This window comes from Mesoplodon densirostris, chromosome 1 (genome assembly GCF_025265405.1).
Source record: "Mesoplodon densirostris isolate mMesDen1 chromosome 1, mMesDen1 primary haplotype, whole genome shotgun sequence".
Lineage (NCBI taxonomy): Eukaryota > Metazoa > Chordata > Mammalia > Artiodactyla > Ziphiidae > Mesoplodon > Mesoplodon densirostris.
The window spans coordinates 118,576,454-118,596,662 of NC_082661.1; positions in this window are offsets into that span (position 1 = coordinate 118,576,454).

The following is a 20,209-nucleotide window of genomic DNA, read 5'->3' on the forward strand; positions in this document are numbered from 1 at the left end:
TTCCACTCACTTGCCCCTTGTACTTAATGAAGGGCCCCCTGCTCTCCCCAGGCCTGGAGCTGGAAGGGCAGGGGCTGCAGCCTGGGCCCCGTGGGTGGACAGAGGCTCCGGATGTGCAGTCTCTCTGCCTACTCCTGACAAAGACCCGCCCACCCGCCAGGTCTGCCCCAGCCTTGGCCTGCCGCCTGGCGGAAGGTGGACAGCCAGGCTGAGGTCTGCGTGGCCACACCGTGGAACCTGCCTTTCTCACCGACGCACGTCCGGCACCACGTGCCCTGGGCTGCCTGGCCGGCAGTCAGACCAGGAGGACCTGCTTCGGGTGCGGCTGCAGCCTCGCTGACAGGGCGCTCAGGGCCTCGGGCCACAGCTGCCTGTGCAGCCTCCCAGCCCACGGGCCCCTCACCCAGGGTCTGGGGCCACCAGTCCCTCCTCCCCAGAGCCCGTGGAGATTCTCTTTACTCTGTTCCCAAATGTAGACACTATGGCCCCAGCAAATCCCATGATAAAGACATCAATTTAACTTGTCATTTAACGACTAAATAGTCCTCCCTATATTTCTGGGGGAGGGGAGGAACCCCCAGGTTATGCACTTGCTCCTAGAGGCTGAGGCTTGTCTTTTGCCTGATGAGAGGGTCTGGGTCTCTGGGGACAGCCAGACAGGGTCTGAGTCCCGGTTCTGACCCATACTGCTGAGTGACTTCTACTGGGTTTCCCAGCCTCTCTGAGCCTACTTTGTGCTTCTGTGGGACTGGAGAAGGCCGCTATCCTAGGGGATCTGTGAGAATGAAAAGATCTCACCTGAAAGAGCCCAAGAGCCCCCTTCCTCTCATCCCACCCCCTCCCTTACTCAAAGTCAGGGATCCTTTGTCAAATGGTCGACTTAGAGAAGGTCTCTGCCAGGCACAATCTCCCACTAATGCAGCGGCTCCTTGACCCAGATGTCGTTTTGCCCCAGGCAGGGAGAGAAATGCCAACAAGAGACATCAGGCCCCTGAGTGTCCCGGAAACCCTTCCAAGCTTCTGAATGCCAATTACGGGAAGTCTGATTCATCTGTGCTCTGCGTAGCTGGGTCCAGTGACACCCAAGTGATTGTCTGACTTGAGTGTGTTGGGGAGTGACAGGCAGGGGTGGCCTGGGAAGTGAGTGCCCCCGCGTCCTGGCCTGGGCCAGCCACTAACCTCTCCCAGAGGTTTTAGGTAAAGGCATGGACCACAGCCCCTGAGGGCCCTCCCAAGGGTGCAGTCAACCTGATCTGCCCCATGATTCTGTGACTGATGCCAAGAGTTGGCCGAATGCCACTGGGCAGCTCGCCAGAGACCAAAGCAAATACAATGGAAAGTTCCCCGTTTTCTGTGAACTCAAAGTTCCGTGCCCTGAGGCCTTTAGCCCCCGCAGTGTGGTAGGCGTCCAGGTCCCAACTCAACTGGACATTCTGGGCTGACCCTGGTGGTTCAGCATCTGGGAGCAGGCTTGGCACTCAGTAGGGTCTGGTGGGCTCAGAACTGCAGACTGTGGTATGGGAAGATTCCAGAACCAAGAGGAAGAGCCTTACTCTTGTCCAGGCCTGAACCCCTGGGCTGGTCTGTTTGCCCTTGAGAAGTGGTTCTCAGACTTTAGAAGGTGTCAGAATCCCCTGGAGGGCAGCCCCTTCCCCCAGAGTATGATTCAGGAGGTCTGGGGACTGGCCTGAGAATCTGCAGTTCTAACATGGTCCCCGGGGAGGCTGAGGTTGCTGGGATCCCTCTTTGAGAGCTGCTGATCTAAAATCATAGTTGGGAGAGGGCCTGGGAAGCAGAAGGAAGGAGGCACTGTGCTCAGAGCCCGGCCAGAGGCAGCCTTGGGTCAGCGGGGGCCCAGGCCAGGCTGGGCAGAGCTAGGACACAGGTGGCTCGAGATGAAGGCCACACCGGGTGGGAAGAACACCTCAGCCTGTGAGGAAAGAAGCCCCGGGCTTCAGCACCCTTGCCCAGCACTGCCCACCCCCCTCACCGGACAGGTGGTCCTGGGAGCTTCAAGAAACCTGCTTCCTCCCATTGTGCTTGTTCCTGCCTCTGGGCCCTTGTCCATTGCCCACCAACCCCCCTCAACACTTCACCTCGGGGGAGACTCTTGACCCCCAACCAAGCAGAGCCCTGTGATTGATCACACACCCCTGGATGCCCCAACACAGTGTAGAACCCGATGTAGAGCAGGCCAGGTGGCCCACAGGTGTGGCTGCCCTTGTGGCCCCAGCACTGCGTTGGCGGGGAGGCAGCTTCTGCCTGTTCACTCATTCAACAGACATCGGGGGCTGGGTGCCTGGGGGGTTGGGCAGGGAGGGGAGAGGAGGCCGCCTAAACCCTCGAGACCCTTTGTTCAGGCACCATGAACCCTCACTGTCGGAGTCCGCACTCCAAGCCAGGCAGGTGCTGGAGCAAGGCCAGGCTGTGAAAGGCCTCCTGGCAAGAAAGAAATAAGAGGGCTCCTAGGTGTGGATTCTGCTCCTGGTGGGTTCTTCTGACCAATGATGTCAGAGACCCCCTGCTCACTGCCCGTGATCCACACCAGCATCAACCCATCCATATGGGGCCCCAGCAGAGCTCAGGCATAGCAGGACAAGGGCAGAGCTCAGATCCCCACAAGTCAGCATGGGTGGAGCAGGGCATTGAGCTGGGGTCTGGAACCCAGGGACCCACTGTGTGGGCCCCTCCCACAGGCCCTGCCCCCGCAGACCCTGCCTTCCCATAAGACCCAGGTCTGTGCCTCCAGGGGCCCTTCCTCATCACAGGTCCCCACCTCCTTAAGCCCTTCACTGGGAAAACCGCGTTTCTGTAGGTACCACCTGTGTGCCCCACCTCCCCCAGTGCTCCAGGTTCTCCCAGCTGGGAACCCTGCCATGTCATGAGGCTGCCACTGTCTGACGTTCCCTAGTGTTCTCTACCATGCAAAGGAGGCTCTTTGGTTTCGATAGATGCTGGGCCCGCTGGGGCCTTCAGCTTCCCCCTCCCACCCTCTTTCCTAATGCACAGATGGCTCACATCCACAGACCGAGAGAAGACAAGACAGCTGGGATGCATTTCTCCCCACATCCCAGGCAGGTCTCCCTCCACGCATCCTCTTCACCAGCCTCCCACATGTGCAAGCATTTCTGCTCCAACGAGATCTAACATTGAGGGAGAAAAAAACAAACAAACAAACCTCACCTGCTGTAAGACTGCCCCTCAACATATCAGGACTGATGGGAGAACCAGGTCGGGCCAAACACCCCATGGGTCTGATGTCACACCAGGGAACAGTCAGTCACAGTGACAACCAGAGTAAATACCAGCACAGTTAACAAGGCTAAGTCCTACCAGATAAAGGAATACTGCAGTAAACATAGGGCTATACCTGCAAAAAAAAAAAAGGTAAAGGCAGCTTGAAAAGGAATGTGGTCAGGTGAAGCTGCTGAGTTTTGGAAACCAGAGCAAACTGCAAAGATCAGAGGAACCGCGTGTTGGCAAAGAAAGAATTTAGTACTTATCTGCCTTTTTTTTTTTTTTTTTTGCGGTACGCGGGCCTCTCACTGTTGTGGCCTCTCCCATTGCAGAGCACAGGCTCCGGACACACAGGCTCAGCGGCCATGGCTCACTGGCCCAGCCACTCCACGGCATGTGGGATCTTCCCGGACCGGGGCACGAACCCGTGTCCCCTGCATTGGCAGGCGGACTCTCAACCACTGCGCCACCAGGGAAGCCCTCTGCCTTTTTTTTTAATGAAATGATTTCAGGGTACCCAAATGGCCCTGGTTGGTGAGGGAACGTTTTTTTTTTTTTTTTTTTTTTTTTCCTTTTTGCGTTATGTGGGCCTCTCACTGTTGTGGCCTCTCCCGTTGCGGAGCACAGGCTCCGGATGCGCAGGCCCAGCGGCCATGGCTCACGGGCCCAGCCGCTCCGCGGCATATGGGATCCTCCCAGACCGGGGCACGAACCCGTATCCCCTGCATCGGCAGGCGGACTCTCAACCACTGCGCCACCAGGGAGGCCCGAGGGAACGTTTTTTATCGAAGAATTCCACAAATGCATTCAGAAGGAACAATTAGAAAGATACCATGTTACAACTCTGGATGTCACACTTGACTCAGACAGTGGTCATCAATGGTTCAAATGGTCAGAAGGATGGACAAATGGATGCCAGGGCATGAGAGTCTATCTCCCCCACATTCATGCCCACTGCAACGAGACTTGACATGATAGACTCCTGCCACAATGCCATGCAAAGGGCAACACCATGTAGCATTCTTGCCCAGGTAACATGAACTCCCATGAAGTTGTCTGAGCTAAATTCCAGTTTAGAGGAAATACTAGGAGTTGAGGAACTAGTTAAATGACACCAAGAGGAAGCAAACAGGCAAGTCTTGAAAATAAGGCATTCTACAGACAGCTCACCAAGATTCTGCAACAAGCCAATGGCTTTTTAAAAAGGTGGGGGGGGGAAGAGGCTCTGCTTTAGATTAAAGAGGCTTTAAGAACAATGCAAACTAAATGCCACATGTGGATTTAGTTTGGTTACTAATTTTACAAACCAACTGCAAAAAGGCATTTTCAAGGCAATTAAGGAAAACGACATGTGTACTGGGTGTTAAATGATAGCAAGGAATTGCTGTTATCTTGTTAAGTGTGCTAATAACCATATGGTTTTGTTTGAAAATGGCCATGTTTGTTTTAGAAATCCATACTGGAGTATATAGGAGCAAATTACTGAGGTCAGGGGTTTGATGTAAATACTTCAGTCAAAAGGAAAAAGAATAACAGGAAAAAAAAAGAAAAGAAAAGAAAGAGGGAGGGAGGGAGGAAGAAAGAAAAATGAGTAAGTGAAGCAAGCTGGTAAAATCTTAACTGCCGAATCCGGGTAATGAGAATATGGGGGTTCATGATTCTATTCTCTTTACCTTCTAGTGCGTTTGAAAATTTGCATAATAACAGTTAAATTTAAAACATGGTATCATCACATGAATATACAGTCAGAGCAATGAAGCCAACAAGAAAGTCTAGAAATAACCCCAAACACATATGGCAACTCAGTATATGATAAAGGTGATATTTCAAATCAGTGAAAAAAAGGTAATTATAAGTGGCTTTGGACAAATGGGTGGCCATCTGGAAAAAAATTAAGTTGGAGTCCAGCAGATGGATCAAATATTCACATTTGAAAAAAATGAAACCGTAAGCCTATGAGAACATATGAGAATTTCTTTATACTTTCACAGAAGAGAAGGCCTTTCTGTTACTTTGAATCCCATGAAAGTACCAGTAGGCAACCATTTTTGCCTACAGAAATAGTAATTTCACATAATTTCATGTATGTTACAAAACCCCAAAACCATTTTTAAAATGATGGTTCTGGCTGCATACATTTTTAAAATTTTGCATGGCAAAATCGTAACAAACAAAATGAAAACACAATAAATTGGGGAAAAAATTTGCAACTCATACTCCAAAGTAACAGTTTCCTCAATATATAACTTCTATGAATCAGTAAGAAAAATGCCATCAACCCAACAGATATACTATGTTAATAATTCAAACACCAGTTCGCCAAAAAAGAGAATACAGGTGGCTCTTATATATACGAAAATATGCTCAATCTCATTCATAGTAAGAGAAATGCTAACTAAAATTGCAACGAGATACCATTTCTCACCTATCAGATCGGCAAAGTTAAGGGGGTGAAAAAACAGGTGCTCACATACCTCGCCAACAGAAGTATAAATAGGTATGGCTGTGGAGGACAGTTTGGCAAAATCTATCAAAATTATAAATGCACCTCCATTTCACCCTATTTTATTTCTAGGGATTTATCTTACAAATATGCTCACACTTGAGCAAAAGGATATGTGTGCGAGGGTCCTCACAGCAGCACTGCGTAGAAAAGGAGAGTGGACACAGTCTGAACGGCCACCTTGCAGTACCTGGATGAATGAGTTATCATACACACATCCATTGTGGGAAGACCGCACAGGCATTAAAAGCAGCAAGGTCACTCTACACACACTGAGACAGGAGCTCCAAGATGCACCGGGAAGAGAAGCCAAGCTAGGCACAGGCCCGTGGCCGCCAAGTGCATGACAAGAACTAATGCACTGCTGGTGTGTAGGGACCAGAAATGTGGGCGGATACTGAGGAAACAGATAACAACAGGACCTCAGCTGGGAGCAGCCAAGAGCTGGCCAGGGTTGGGAGGAGACACGCTCCACATGGACCCTTTTTCCTTTTTTTTTTTTTTTTTGCCGTGAGACATGCGGGATCTTAGTTCCCTGAGCAGGGATCGAACCCACGCCCCCTGCAGGGGAAGCGCAGAGTCCTAACCACTGGGCAGCCAGGGAAGTCCCCCCTACACACCCACACACCCACCCCAATCCCTCCCCCAACGGTTTTACTTTTTGAACGCTATTACAATACCAGCATTTGTAAATTGAGAAGGGAGAAGGGAATCCTAGGGAAAGAAGAGCCGGGAGAGTCCCCACCGACATGGCCACGCACAGGCCATGCCTCTCTTGGCTTCCCAGAGCATCCACACTCAACAGGACTCCACCGATCTCAGCTCCTTCCCCCAGGCAGGCGCCCCCAGCAAGCCCCCAAGCCAGGCTCTCTCCTGGAGGTGGCACAGGGCTGTCACACTGGGACCGGGACACGGCTGGTGTGGCGGGTCAGCTGCCCCTCTGCCGGAGCCATCCACATGTGGGCACGCGTGAGCCACGGAGGTGGCATGAGGCCCCAGTCAAAGACACAAGTCCCCCGGCTCACCCCAGGGTGACATGTCATCAGTGGCCCACAGTCACTGTCTGCCCTGGACTGTGCCCCCCCGAACCCCCTGCTTTCTTGGCATTCCCGGGCATGCTGGTGCGTGTCCATCTCAGGGTCTGGGACTAGCTGTTCCCTCTGCAGGGAGCCCCCGGCCTCCAGACGTCCACGTGGCTTCCTCCTCCCTCCTCCCTTCGGGGCCTTCCCGGTTAGGCTGCCCTAGTCACTCTACTCTGAATGGAAGACCCCGGCGCTTCTTCCGCCTCCCCCAATCGACCTCTAATTCCCTGTTCTGCCTTTCTCTATCTATTTTCAGATTTTTCTGCACTCCCCAAACCTGGGCCAGGCCTGGCGCACAGAGGCCTGTCTGTCCCTGAGCCACCTAGGGACCTGAGTTCTGGACACCCTGCTCCAGTCAACCCGTTACTGAAAGATGGGGAAACAGAGCAGCAGTTTAGCTCAGTTCAACTCAGGATCATCTGAGTAGGTGGTGTCTAACCCTGAGGGGGCGACTCATGGGGGGAGGTGCCCACTGCTGGCACTGCCAAACGAGCCTGCCCTGTCAGGAGGCCCGAGGTGAAGGGCAGGGGCAGGTAGAGACTCCCTCCTAAAAAGGACGAAATCATGCCACCTGCAGCAACATGGATGGACCTAGAGACTGTCATACTGAGCGAAGTAAGTCAGACAGAGACAAATATCATATGATATCGCTTATATGTGGAATCTAAAAAATGGTACAAGTGAACCTATTTACAAAACAGAAATCGAGTCACAGATGTAGAGAAGAAACTTACGGTTACCAAGGGGGACATGGCGGGGAGGCATAGATTGGGAGACTGGGATTGACATGTACACACTACTATATATAAAATAGATAACTAGTAAAACCTACTGTATAGCACAGGGAACTCTACTCAGTACTCTGTAATGACCTCTATGGAAAAGGAATCTAAAAAGAGTGGATGTATGTATATGTGTAAGTGACTCACTTTGCTGTACAGCAGAAATTAACACAACATTGTAAATCAACTGTACTCCAGTAAAAATTAATTTTAAAAAAAGGACACCCTCCTGCCAGGGCAGCCTGAGGGCTGAGGTCAGGCTCAGTCGGGGCTCTCCCTGCCCTTGCCCTGCCCTCATACTCACGGCCAGCCTGGTGCGCATTACCCTCCGCTCCACGGGGGGACAGCCCACCCAGGAAGCCACCTGCCACACCGTGTCTGATGCCACAGGTGCGTGTGCATGTCCTGGGGCGAGGCCCTGGCCACACCAGGTGCCAGAGGCAGGCTGCAGAGGGAGGCCTGGGCTGAGTCCAGGCTGGAGAAGGCAGCCGGGGGAGTGAGCACGGGCCACTTTAGGCATGCGGGCCACCGCCACCACGTCCCTGCAACCCCTCTCCGCCTCCACCTCACTGGGCCACAGATGCTTCGGTGGGAAGGGGCTCGGAGCCCCCGCCCTCGACCTAATTATGTGCTGTGTTGAGAGGCAGAGCCTTGGGCCTGGGCTCCAGACAGGCCTGGGCTCCAAATCTCCATCTGCAACCTCTTAGCCAGTGACCTTGAATAAAAAAGAAGTGACCCTGTCTGTCACCCCCAATGGATCCGTCTCTGTCCTCCCGGCCCTGCCGCCTGCCCTCAGAGGGGGTCCTGGCTCCTCCACCATCTAGAACCTTGGAGACTGACGTGGCATCACACGCCCTGGACCCTTCTATGCAAAATGCTGCTGACGCTGCCAGTCTGTGAAAACTGGAGCGGCCTTTCCGGGCATCACGGGGAGTGCTTTGGAGCCTAGTTAGCGCACCCAGGTCCACTCACCGTCGGGCTGTGCTCAGGCGTCCCACCCTCCCAGGCCAGGTGGCTGGGTGCTGCCAGGAGGGCCTTCCCCAAGGCTGTTCCCGGCCCGGTGCTGGGGCACTGTTAGATGCATGGTTTACTGCAGCCAAGCAAACCGAGGCAGGCAGCCCCTGAGGGGGTTTAGGGCCCTCCCTGGGCCATTCCTGAGAGCAAGGAGCACCGTTCGGAGCACACGGGAAGGAAAGTTCAGAGAAGTTCAGGGAAGAGGAGGACGGCACGGTTTGGGCAGGCCAGTGGGGCAGGTGGCAGGGAGCCACGGAGGGGCCCAGCAGGGGTGGGCGGGCTACCAGGCAGAGGCCAGGCCCACAGCCCATCTGTGTGCCAGCCACACCCCCACTCGACCCTCACGTGTGCCCGCTCGGCTCAGCGTCTCTCGCTTCCTCAGGTCAGTCCCGTGTGCTGCCAACCCTGAACTGGGCTGTAGGAAGCCAGGAGGAGCTCATGGGCCCTCCTGCTGCAGGCCATACCCGAGGGCAGACCCCAGGGAGCCAACCAGCCCGGGGCGGACAGCTGCGGGTAGGTGATGAGACAATGGATGGGGCTGGAGCACAGGCCCCAGACCCCAGGCCAGGGCTCTTCACCCCACACTGCCCCCACTGGCCTGGCACCAGGACCCTCTCTCGAGGCTGGTGGGCTCTGGACAGCCCTCGGTCTAGGGTTCTCCCACCCCTGGCCTGCCCAGCGTCCTGCCATTGAGCCCAGGCTGACAACCACGATTCTCAGTTCTTCTCTGGACAAGCTGACAGAGACCCTCCACGCGCCAGCACAGCCCTCAGTCCTGGGCCCTGCGGTGAGCAGCACAGGGCAGGAGACTCGGACGCAGGCAGATGCACCCCAGGAAGATGAGGCACCGCGGCAAGGAGGCCAGTGATCCGTGAGCCAGGCCACAGGACGCGTGGGCAGAAGCAGGCTGGACCTGAGGCTGCATCCCAAGCCTCCCAGAACTACTGGGAGAGCCTGGGAGAAGCAGGCAGCTTCTTGCCTGTGGGAAGCAACAGTGGCACTGAGGAGGGGGCTGCTGCTGGGCCCACCCAGACTGCTAGGACCTCCTACCAGCCTGGGGCACCTTCCCCTAGGGCGGCCAGCACTGGGCCGTTCACACCTGCATCCTTCTCCAGGGCACTGGAGGGGTCAAGGGCAGAGCCCACTCCCTGCCTGCCAGTGAGACAAGCCTGTGGTGCAGTCTACACTCCAGAGTCCCCCATGTGGTTAGGCTGAGGTGAGACTGCTTGAAATTACACTTCTGTCACACCGGTCAGAACGGCCATCATCAAAAAGTCTACAAACAATAAATGCTGGAGAGGGTGTGGAGAAAAGGGAACCCTCCTACACTGTTGGTGGGAATGTAAACTGGTACAGCCACTATGGAGAACAGTATGGAGGTTCCTTAAAAAAACTGAAAATAAAACTACCATGTGATCCAGCATATATGTGGAGAAAATCATAACTCAAAAAGATACACGCACCCCACTGTTCATTGCAGCACTATTTACAAGAGCCAAGACATGGAAGCAACCTAAGTGTCCATCGACAGATGAATGGATAAAGAAGATGTGGTACGTATATACAATAGAATATTACTCAGGCATAAAAAAAAATAATGCCATTTGCAGCAACATGGATGGACCTAGAGATTACTATACTAAGTGAAGTAAGTCAAAGACAAATATCCTATGATATCACACATATGTGGAATCTAATTTTTTAAAAATACAAATGAACTTATTTACAAAACAGAAACAGACTTACAGATATCGAAAACAAACTTGTGGTTACCAAAGGGGAAACGTGGCAGGGAGGGATAAATCAGGAGCTTGGGATGAACATATACACACCACTATATATAAGATAGATAACCAACAAGGACCTACTGTATAGCACAGGGAACTCTACTCAATACTCTCTAATAACCTACATGAGAAAAGAATCTAAAAAAGAATGAATATATGTACATGTATAACTGAATCACTTTGCTGTACACCTGAAACTAACACAACATTGTAAATCAACTGTACTCCAATAAAATTAAAATATAAAAAATAATAATTTTTAAAAATTAAAATAAAAAAAAAGAAACTGCACTCTGGTGAAACTGCCTCTCCCCTTTCCTACCTGCTTGCTCACCTCCTTACACTCCTGAGGGCACATCCTCGACACCCCATGCATCAGAATCCCCCATTTCAGGCTCAGCGTTTGGGGAACCTGACCTAAGCCACATCTTTCAAAAGCATGTGTGCGATGACCTAGAGGGGTGGGATAGGGAGGATGGGATGAAGGCTCAAGAGGGAGAGGATGTGGGGACATGTGTACGCATATGGCTGATTTGCTTTGCTGTGCAACAGAAACACGGTATTGTGAAGCAATTATACTCCAGTAAAGATCTATTAACCAAAAAAAAGTGTGTGTGAGGGACTTCCCTGATGGTCCAGTGGGTAAGACTCCATGCTCCCAATGCAGGGGGCCTGGGTTCGATCCCTGGTTGGGGAACTAGATCCCGCATGCTGCAACGAAGATCCCGAGTGCCCCAACTAAGACCTGGCACAGTCTAAATAAATATATATATATATATATATATATATTTTTTTTTTTTTTTAAGTGTATGTGAGATGAGTGGACTTGAGCAAAGTACTTAGAAGAGTGGCTGGCACACGGGGAGCTAGTTACGCCCACTACAAGTCCCTGGAGTTCTACAGCCCAGAGGAAGAGGCATCTCAACCGCCCAGGAGGTGGAGAAGCTCCTGCTGGGAGCCCTGTCCAAGCTGAGACCTGAGGAGTGAGTGTGAGATCAGGGAAGCACAGGGGATGAGGGGACGTCACAGTCAAAGTCAGGAAAGGGAGCAAGAGCCAGCTCAGGGCTGCACACAGGGAGAGGGCAGCAGGAAGGGCACGGGAAGATGAAGGGAGGCACAAAAGCAGCCCGTCACCTTCTCTCCGAAGTGCTCCTTGGCACAGAGGAAAGACCTGGGTTCAAGTTCTGCCTTCGCCTCTCTCTCCAGACCCAAGAGGCTCATGAGCAAAATGGGTATAATGATGCCAGCATCCAAAAACAAAAAAAAGTTTACGGCGTTAAATTAAGTCAGGTGTTAGTGAAAGGCACGGCAGAGTCCTTGGGACAGAGGGCTGCTCAGGACCCCCTCCCTGGTGCCTGCATGTGAATGTGCGCGTGCACACACACACACACACATACGGAGTCCACACGCACACGCAGCGTGCCAAGATCCTAAGCATGGACAGGGTGGTCCAGGGCTCTGGCCTCCGCCACGCTGCCCGCTGTTTCATCCTCTCTCCGCTCTGCAACCTTGGGCCTTTCCCTGCTCTGGCCCTTCCTTTTTTTCCCCTAACAGCACCCCAATAACCTCATAGAACAACAGCTCTTCAAAGTCTCAGCCCAAACTCAGACACCCCTGGTGTCCTCCCCTCCAGGGCTGGGAATGGCTATCACCTGTGAATGGTGGCTGTGACCAGAGAGTGTGCTTTAAAAGTCCTGGTCTCAGGGCTTCCCCGGTGGCGCAGTGGTTAAGAATCCGCCTGCCAATGCAGGGGACATGGATTCGGGCCCTGATCCCGGAAGACCCCACATGCCGCAGAGCAACTAAGCCCGTGCGCCACAATTACTGAGCCTGCGCTCTACAGCCCACAAGCCACAACTACTGAGCCTGCGCGCCTAGAGCCCATGCTCTGCAGCAAGAGAAGCCACCGCAATGAGAAGCCCACGCACCACAACCAAGAGAACCCCCCGCTCGCCGCAACTAGAGAAAGGCCGCGCGCAGCAACGAAGACCCAACGCAACCAAAAATAAATAAATTAATTAAATTTATACCAAAAAAAAAAAACAGTCCTGGTCTCTGCACTGGGGGCAGGGCAGCTCCCCCAGACCCAGCCTGGCCTGACTGCAAGGAAAAGCCAGGGGATCCTGCATCTCCCCCAGGCACCCCTGCAGTCACGGGAGGCCTGGCCACTGCTGCCTGCCTCTAACCCCCTTCCAAGGCACCCACTGCCTGGCCCCTTTCCCACCAGCTGGGGCCGAGGAGGTGGTACCTGGACATGGACGCCTCAAAGAATGTGGAATATCCAGACAAGGTCAGCTGGTGACACATCTGCGGTGCTGTGCGCACGAAGGCTGTGTCCCACAAGTGTCCCTCATTATGTTTCTATCATTTCATTTCAGTATCATCTCATTTCCATTATGATTTCTTGCTGGAGTCACTAAGTATTTATACATGTGTTTTAGATTTTCCAAATACTAGAAGTTTTAGAGTTATGTTTTGTTATTAATTTCTGTCAGAGCTGCGTTGTAGGCAGAAAACACGGTCTGAATCACACGGTGCCTTTGATATTCCTTGAGGCGTTTTGACGGCCAGTTTGCAGGCAATTTTCATGAATGTTCCCATCATTAACGGCATGGTTCTTTAAACACCCTGGAGCTCACGAGCCCTCCATCCTGGGGCGGACCAGGTACCGCGGGAGGCTCTGCCCCACGTGAGACACCCACTCTTGGAAGCGACTCTGGCCTTTCCCAGAGGAATAGCTCGGACCCTGGCCAGCCCTGCTCACCATCAAGCCTCCCTCCGTAGTCCTGGAGAGCCCCCTGACCCAGCAGCGAGGGACCAGGGCCCAGGGGCTCACAGGTCACCCCAGAGACTGGCAGACTGCTCACGCTGGTGGGGGTGGGCTACCCTCCCAGGCCCAAGGACGGAGGGGTGCAGGGCATGGAGGACTCTTCCCACGGTACGGCTGAGCAAGAAGGGCCCTGGCCTGCCATGGGCGGTGTGGACAGGACGTGGGCTCAAGGGGCAGCCTTGATGCTCTCCTGTTCCTGGCCTCATCCGCCCAGCAGGGGCCACCCACCGCTAATAACCACAATAAAACCAATAACTGACGCAGCCTCCTGTCTGCTCCAAGTGATCGACTCAGGAAAGTTGCAGAGACTCCCCTCAGAAGTCCACCAGCTCCTTCTCTATGAGCCTCTAACCCCATCCAACCCTAATCCCTCCAGCCTCATCCCCGAGCTGGTGCACACGGCCAGCTCTCGCCCTCCTTCACTCTCCCCCAGCTCTGAGGGCAGAGACCTGGATCCCAGGGCCAACCGCCGGTCCCCAGTCAGCACGGCCCGGGCTGCATGTCATTACCACATTTAATCGAAGCCCTAACCTCAGAGGAGGAACGGAACCCAGACAGGGCTTGTTCAGAGTCCACAACCGAAACGGGCTTGGGCACCGAACCAGTCTCCGGGGAAGTCCTAGGCAAGAGAAGCCTGGGCCTCTGAGCCGGGATTTCCGCAGTGACAAAACAGGGCTCCTCACCCTGGGAAGGGCCTGGTGCCAGGGCTGGGCACACCCCCGTGAGCCAGCTGCGGCTGGGATCCAGGCCACACGCAGATGGAATCGAGGCTCCGTGACACTCACATGGCGAGGGTCTGGGTACCGGAAGCCCAGAGAGCCCCGGGGGCAGAGGGGTCCACTCAACCTGGGCAGCCTCGGTGCTGGTGTGGAAACGGGCTCTGCTCATAAACCCGTCAGAGCGCACGCCCTCGCCCAGCCCCCTCGGTTTCTGGGTGAGCCAGCCTCCTCCACGGAAGCTACTCTTTGTTAACAGTGTTGCCATGACAACCAGATCCAGGGAGAACTCTCTCTTCAAGGTAGAGTCTGAGGGTGACACTTGGAGAAACGGAAATGGTGGTGACAACAGGCGAGGGCCTGTCCTCCTGGCCCCACCACCCCTTGCGTGTCCCAGAGCTTGTGTGTCTGCTCCCCTCTCCTCTCCCCGAAAGGGGACAGCAACGTGGCTGAGGCCAGGAGCCTCCCACCCACCCACACGCAGGTTCCCAGACACAGACCTGTGCTCTCCGCCCGCCGCACACAGACTTTCACACACATCCCACGAACGTTGCTGAGTCCCCCAGCACAGCCAGCATCGCAGAGCTGGCGGTCCATCTGGGGCCGACAGGCCAGGTATAGACCTGACCCCGAGGGATCAGAGACAGACAATTACACAGTATGCCCAGGGCACCCCGCAGAGCACACCTGTGCAGGAAGGCGCCCTAAGGAAGGCTGGGAGCCGACCAGGAGGGGAGAGGCCATCCTGCTTGGGAGCAGGAGGCTCCGAGCATTTTTACAAAGAGAAGGTTAAAGGTCACCGGGCTGCGCTGTGGGGCAGGCACTGCAGGGGAAGCAGGCCGCTGCGGCGTCCAGGCCAGGGGAGGGCAGCCCGGCCTGCAGAGGTGGCAGCGGGCAGGGGGAGGGGGAGGGGGGAGGGGTGGGGTCAGACCAGCCGAAGGCTCAATCAATCAAGGGCTGACCTGGCAGAGGTACGAGGGAGGCCCTGGCTGGCCCACCTGCTCGGGGGGGCGCTGGGCAGCAGAGGCTCAGGGCTTCGATGACAGTGGACAGGCTGCCCGTGGTCACCTGGGAGGCAGCCAGCAGGCCTGGGCTCAAATGCTGCTGGGACATTGGGGTGGAATCAGCATCAAGTCTGGGGAGGAGAGGATGGAGGCCCAGGTCTTAAGGAAAGGAAGGGGAACACTGAGTGCCCCAGGAGAGGAGGGGGCGCCCGCAGGAAGGTCTGCAGGGGGGCCGGAGGACACGGAGGCACAGGGGTGGCCCGCAGAGCCCGGGGGACCACGGCCGGGGAGCAGTGCCAGAGACACCCGAGGGCCTCTGAAGCCTGTTTGCCTGGAGTGAGGGGCGTACAGATGGGAGTGGGCTGGGCTGAGTGGGAAGTGCTGGTATGCAGTGGGCAAGCAGAGAACACCCTTCGCAGTCAGCCCGCGCAGGGGAGGAGAGCAGGGTGCAAAAGAGCTGGAGGGGGAGACAGCTGAGGAAGGTCTGTTGTTGTGTTCGAGCTGGGAGAAGCTGCAGGCAAGTGACTTCACCTCTGAGGCCATCAGCTGTCGACTAGGGCGGCAGCACCGCACCTGGGAGGGGCTGGAGGAGTGGGAACGAGGCCCTGAGTTCTCGACGCTGCACCTACGGCACAGGCTCCCTGCCTGGGGGCTCAGCGCGTGTGTCCCCCAGGAGAAATGGGGTGCTCTCCTCTGAAGAGCTGGGACCCTCACCAAGGCCCAGGCCCCTCCTTCCTGAGCTGGTGCTTGCCCATCGCTCCCCAAACTCACCCCCCTCCGCGGAGGACCCCAGAGCCCGCTCAGAAGGACCACGGCATGGCCCGAGCTCCTGCCACTACCCCAGGTGGCACGGGCCGCAGCCTGCCCCCAACCCTCCCCACCCTGTGCAGGGACTCGTGGCGGCCACAGGGACAAGAGGCTCTTCTCTCCCATGCTATGTCCTCATCCTGGCACCAGTGCACTGACCCTGAAGAGCTGCCCTGTTACATAAGTGAGATGGGAGAAGCTTCCAGGGCAGGACCACTGGGTGTTGCCCTGAATCCTACTCAAGGCACCTGTGGGGCTCTAAGGACATGCTTTTGCAAACAAAAGCATTCAGACACCTGAAGCCATCTGACTGTCCACCCTAAGGCAGGGTCAGCGACAGGCAGCACCCACACCCCTGCCCCTCCCCGGCCCTGGTAGGCATCGGTGTGGACCCTGATGATTTCATACTCTTGACCAGACACCTCTCACCAGCCTCCTTCCAGGGCCTGAGACCCGTCCCAAAAGGCGAATCCCCAAGGCCCTCCCTGCCTCCAGCACCTGGCCTCTGTCCCTCCCATACCCGGCACAGGCCTGGACACGGCGAGGCTTTCGAGTTTCCCTTCCACGGTTCCCGCCATGCCACAGCCATGCTGATGTCTGCTGACTTTCCCAAACCCCACTCCCGAGTTGTTAGACCGGGACTTCCCGGTGTCCCCACTGCAGGGACATTCTGAATGGATCAGTAGCAGCCAGCTCACTCTGTGCCAGCCCAGGGCACCCTTGTGTTCACTCTCTCTCTCTCACACACACAGCCCCAGGCTCTGCGCCCAGAAAGAGGTGAGAAAGGCACATAGTCTTAAAAGAGGGCAGAGTGTCCTCCCCAGACCCCAACAGATCAGGGCGCCCTGACATGTGGCCAGTGGGTGTCAGAGGTCCGCCTCGTCTCCCACGGCCAAGGGCCTGGCAGCTTCCCCACCGATGCCACCCTGTGATGCCGGGCCTCCCTCCCGTCCTCCCTGCTTCCCTCCTCAGATTCCGCCTGGAAGACGTGTTGCTAAGTAAACACTCATCTCAGGAGGGAGGTGGGCAGGCGAGGGCAAAGGGACGAGAGGCAGCCTGCAGTGGGTGGGAGCTACAGGAAGCAGATCTCTGCTCAGTATTTGGAAGCTCTGAGAGTAAAAACAGCCAGAGCGGACCAGGGCTGAAGCAGATGGCCTCGGGAGGGAAGAGGGAGGGAGGAGACGTCCCAGCAGGGGGCAGTAGGAGGGCCGGCTGGCACTGAGTCAAGACCACCTGGACAGGCCCTGCCCGGCACCTCTGTCCCCCTCCTCCACTGTGGCCCCGGCACCCACCCCCAGCAGGTCCTGTGAGGACGCCCGGGGGGCCCTCTTCTGGGGTAGGGCCATGCAGCAAGGTGCAGCCTACACCCACCTACCCCAGCCCCAGCCCCAGCTCCTGACAGCAGCTTGTGGACCCCACAGCCCCCGCTTCCAGCCCTGCACCTTCACTTGGCCTATTTGACAAATCTGGCTTTGAAACATGCGGCTTGAGAACAGGGTTCTGTGGTTAAAAACCAATTATCAACTAAAGCTATTGCCATCCTGCCCGTTTGGCCCATTATTCACAGATTAGGAAACAGGTGGGCTCAGGGGCCCTCAGGCTACACCTGAGCATCCCAGCCTCCAACTGCTCTCCTCTGGAGGACCCAGGAGACGGACTAATGGCTCTGTCCCTCGTCTGGCCAGCTGCAGGGGGGCCACTTGTGCTGGGGATGCCCTTCCCCCTCAGCCTGGGCCCACCAGCCCCTGGCCTCACTCGGGTCGACCCAGCACAAACGCTGGTGGTGCCGGTATTTCTCCCTCCTCCCCCTCCCCTCCCCCCTCCTCCTCCCCCTGCGGTTGCTAAGTTACACCAAAAAACCCCTCTGCTCTGTGTGAACTGTTCCATTTCCACGTTTTGCCAGGTGGAAGGAAGCCATCAGGCTGGCAGTTCAAGGATGCCTCCCAGAGAAAAACAAACTTGTTGGCTGGCTCTCTGGCCCCCATGGCATACCTGGGGACAGGGACACCTGCTGTGCTCCCAAACGTGGGAGCCATGTACTGGAGCACACAGCCGCCCTGGGAGGGTGTCAGCATGTGGGCCCACACTGCTCGCGCTTCTCAGGGGTAGGGCTTGCAGATTCTGCTGCTAACGCCACCTAGGCCCATGACCCCAGAGGCCTGCTGGTCACTCTGACACATGTCCTTAAGAACAAAGAAAGGCTGGAGGGGCAGAAAACCTACCCCTGTGCCCCAAGCCAAGCCCTCCATTTCCCCCCACTCTGAATCCCCTCCTCCTATTCTGTGTTGGGGTCCTGAGGTTCCATTGCAAAGTGTCCCTGGATGTCAGCAGAAATGCCCTCATAAGTCACTGAAACCATGGTGTCATTCTACAGATAGGGAAACCGAGTCTCGGAGGAGCCTGCAGCCTGCCCACAGCTCAAAAGTCAAGACCTGTGGCCTCCCTACTCCCTAGTTTTCTGCTCACAACAGGAGCTGTTGCTTTGCTCTCTGCCCTCCTATCTGGGCAGGGAAGGGCCTGGACCCAGGCTAGGTTGGGCTGGGCCAGGCTGTGTTCAGAGGGAGGTGGGAGACCCCTGAGGGGCAGACCAGACCCACTGCCTCTGCGAGTTACCCCTGCATGCCAGCCGGACTCTGCACGTCCTGGGCTCCCAGGGCAGGTGGCCATCTGGGCCCTTCCATTGCTCAGGAGGGTGGGAGAAGCATGACAGCAGTGGGGAGGGTGAACCTGACGGGGCTCCCGTTTCCAAGCAGGGAAGAAGGGTGCTCCGTCCACTACCACATCTCAGCCCCAGGCGGCTCCCAAGAGGCAGGCGGCCTCCCTGTAAATATCCACCAGTTCCAGCGCTCAGAAGCAGCTAGAGATGCAGGGCGCAAAGGGCCTGCTGCTCGTCTGTCTCCCCCCTCACATGCGCAGACCAGAACTAGCTACACCTGCCCCAGGCTCTGTTTCCAGCAGGGAGGGCCCGGGGCAGAGAGAGCACGGTCCTTCAAATGACCCTTGCCCACGGTGCAGACAGGGGCATCTCGCCCTGGCCGGCTCCCCTCAAATGCTGAGTTCACGCCCCAATTCCTCGCCACACAGCAAGGGCGTGAGATGCGACCGCGGGGCCCAGAATGCAGACAAGCAAACGGAAACTTCCAACTGCGCAGCCCTAGCGCCTCAGATTTCCCAGCCCCCCTCCTCCACACCAGACCCGGGGCAGGAGACCCGCCGGCGGGTGTCCACGCCAGCCTGCCAAGTGCGCTCCCGCCACGCCCAGGCTGAGACCACCCGCTGCCCCGCAGGGCCTGGGGACTGGAAGGTCCTGACACTGTCCAGCCCGAGGCGGAGTTCTGGGCAACTCCGCACTGGGCTCCCACACGCCCTCTTACACGCGCGCCCCGCGACCCGCGCCGGGAGCCCGCGCCCCGGCCCCACGACGGCCGCGCCAGGCGGGACCCTGGGCCCGCGTACGCCCCGCCCTGCCCGCGCCGGCGAGCGGAGGGGACGGCCCGCAAGAGGGAGGGAGGGACGGGCAGAGGGACTGAGGACCGGCGGCCACTGCCTACCTCGGTCCGGGCCAGCGTAGCTCCCGCGCAGCCCTCGCGCCGCAGTCTGGCCCACAGCAGCGCGCGGCCGGCGCCGGCGGCGGCTCATGCTCTGCACCCGGGCTCGCGGCACCCGCCCACCCGCGGCCGCCCCCGCGCTGCGCCAGCTGCGGGCAGAGCGGCTCCCTCCGCAGCCGGCGCCGGGGAGCGCGAGCGAGCGAACGCGGAGCGAGCACGGAACGGGCACGGATCGGGCACGAAGCGGGCGGGCGCGAGAGCGCGTGGAGCGGGCGGGCGCGGGGCGAGGGTGCGGGGCGGGCGCCGGGAGAGGGAGGGCGCGGGGTGAGGAAAGGCGCAGGGCGGGCTCGTGGAGAGCGAAAGTGCAGGACCAAGGTGCAAGGACAGGTAGAACGCGTGTCCAGGGCGCAGGGCGCAGGGCGCCGGGCGGGGGCAGGGGTTGGGGGCGAAGAGGGAGGGCGCGGGGAGAGACGGGGCCAGCCTTTCATTTTAAAAAGGATAAGGCAACAAACACCCCAAAAGGTTACGTGGCCTCCTGTGTGAAAGACCGTTTGGGGATTCTCAGAGAGCTGCCCAAATTTTTATCATCCGCATCTGACAGTGAAAGCGCTTCCGTGGGCAAACCTGGTCTCTTCGGCTATTCCCTTCAACTGTCACAACCACGATATATGGTTGGTGTTGGTTTTGTCGCCACTGGGCAGATGAGTAAACATATACATGGTCAGGGAAGCGAAGTGACCCTGCAGGATCTCAGAGCTGGTAAGTGGCAGAGCGAGAGTCCAAAACCATCTTGAGAGATTCCATAGTCCCCATTTTTCCAAAACCACTGAGAGGATGATGATCCAGGTCTTCTGGCTCCCTGAGAAGCCTCCTGTCTCTCTGAAGGGATATCCCTGTTC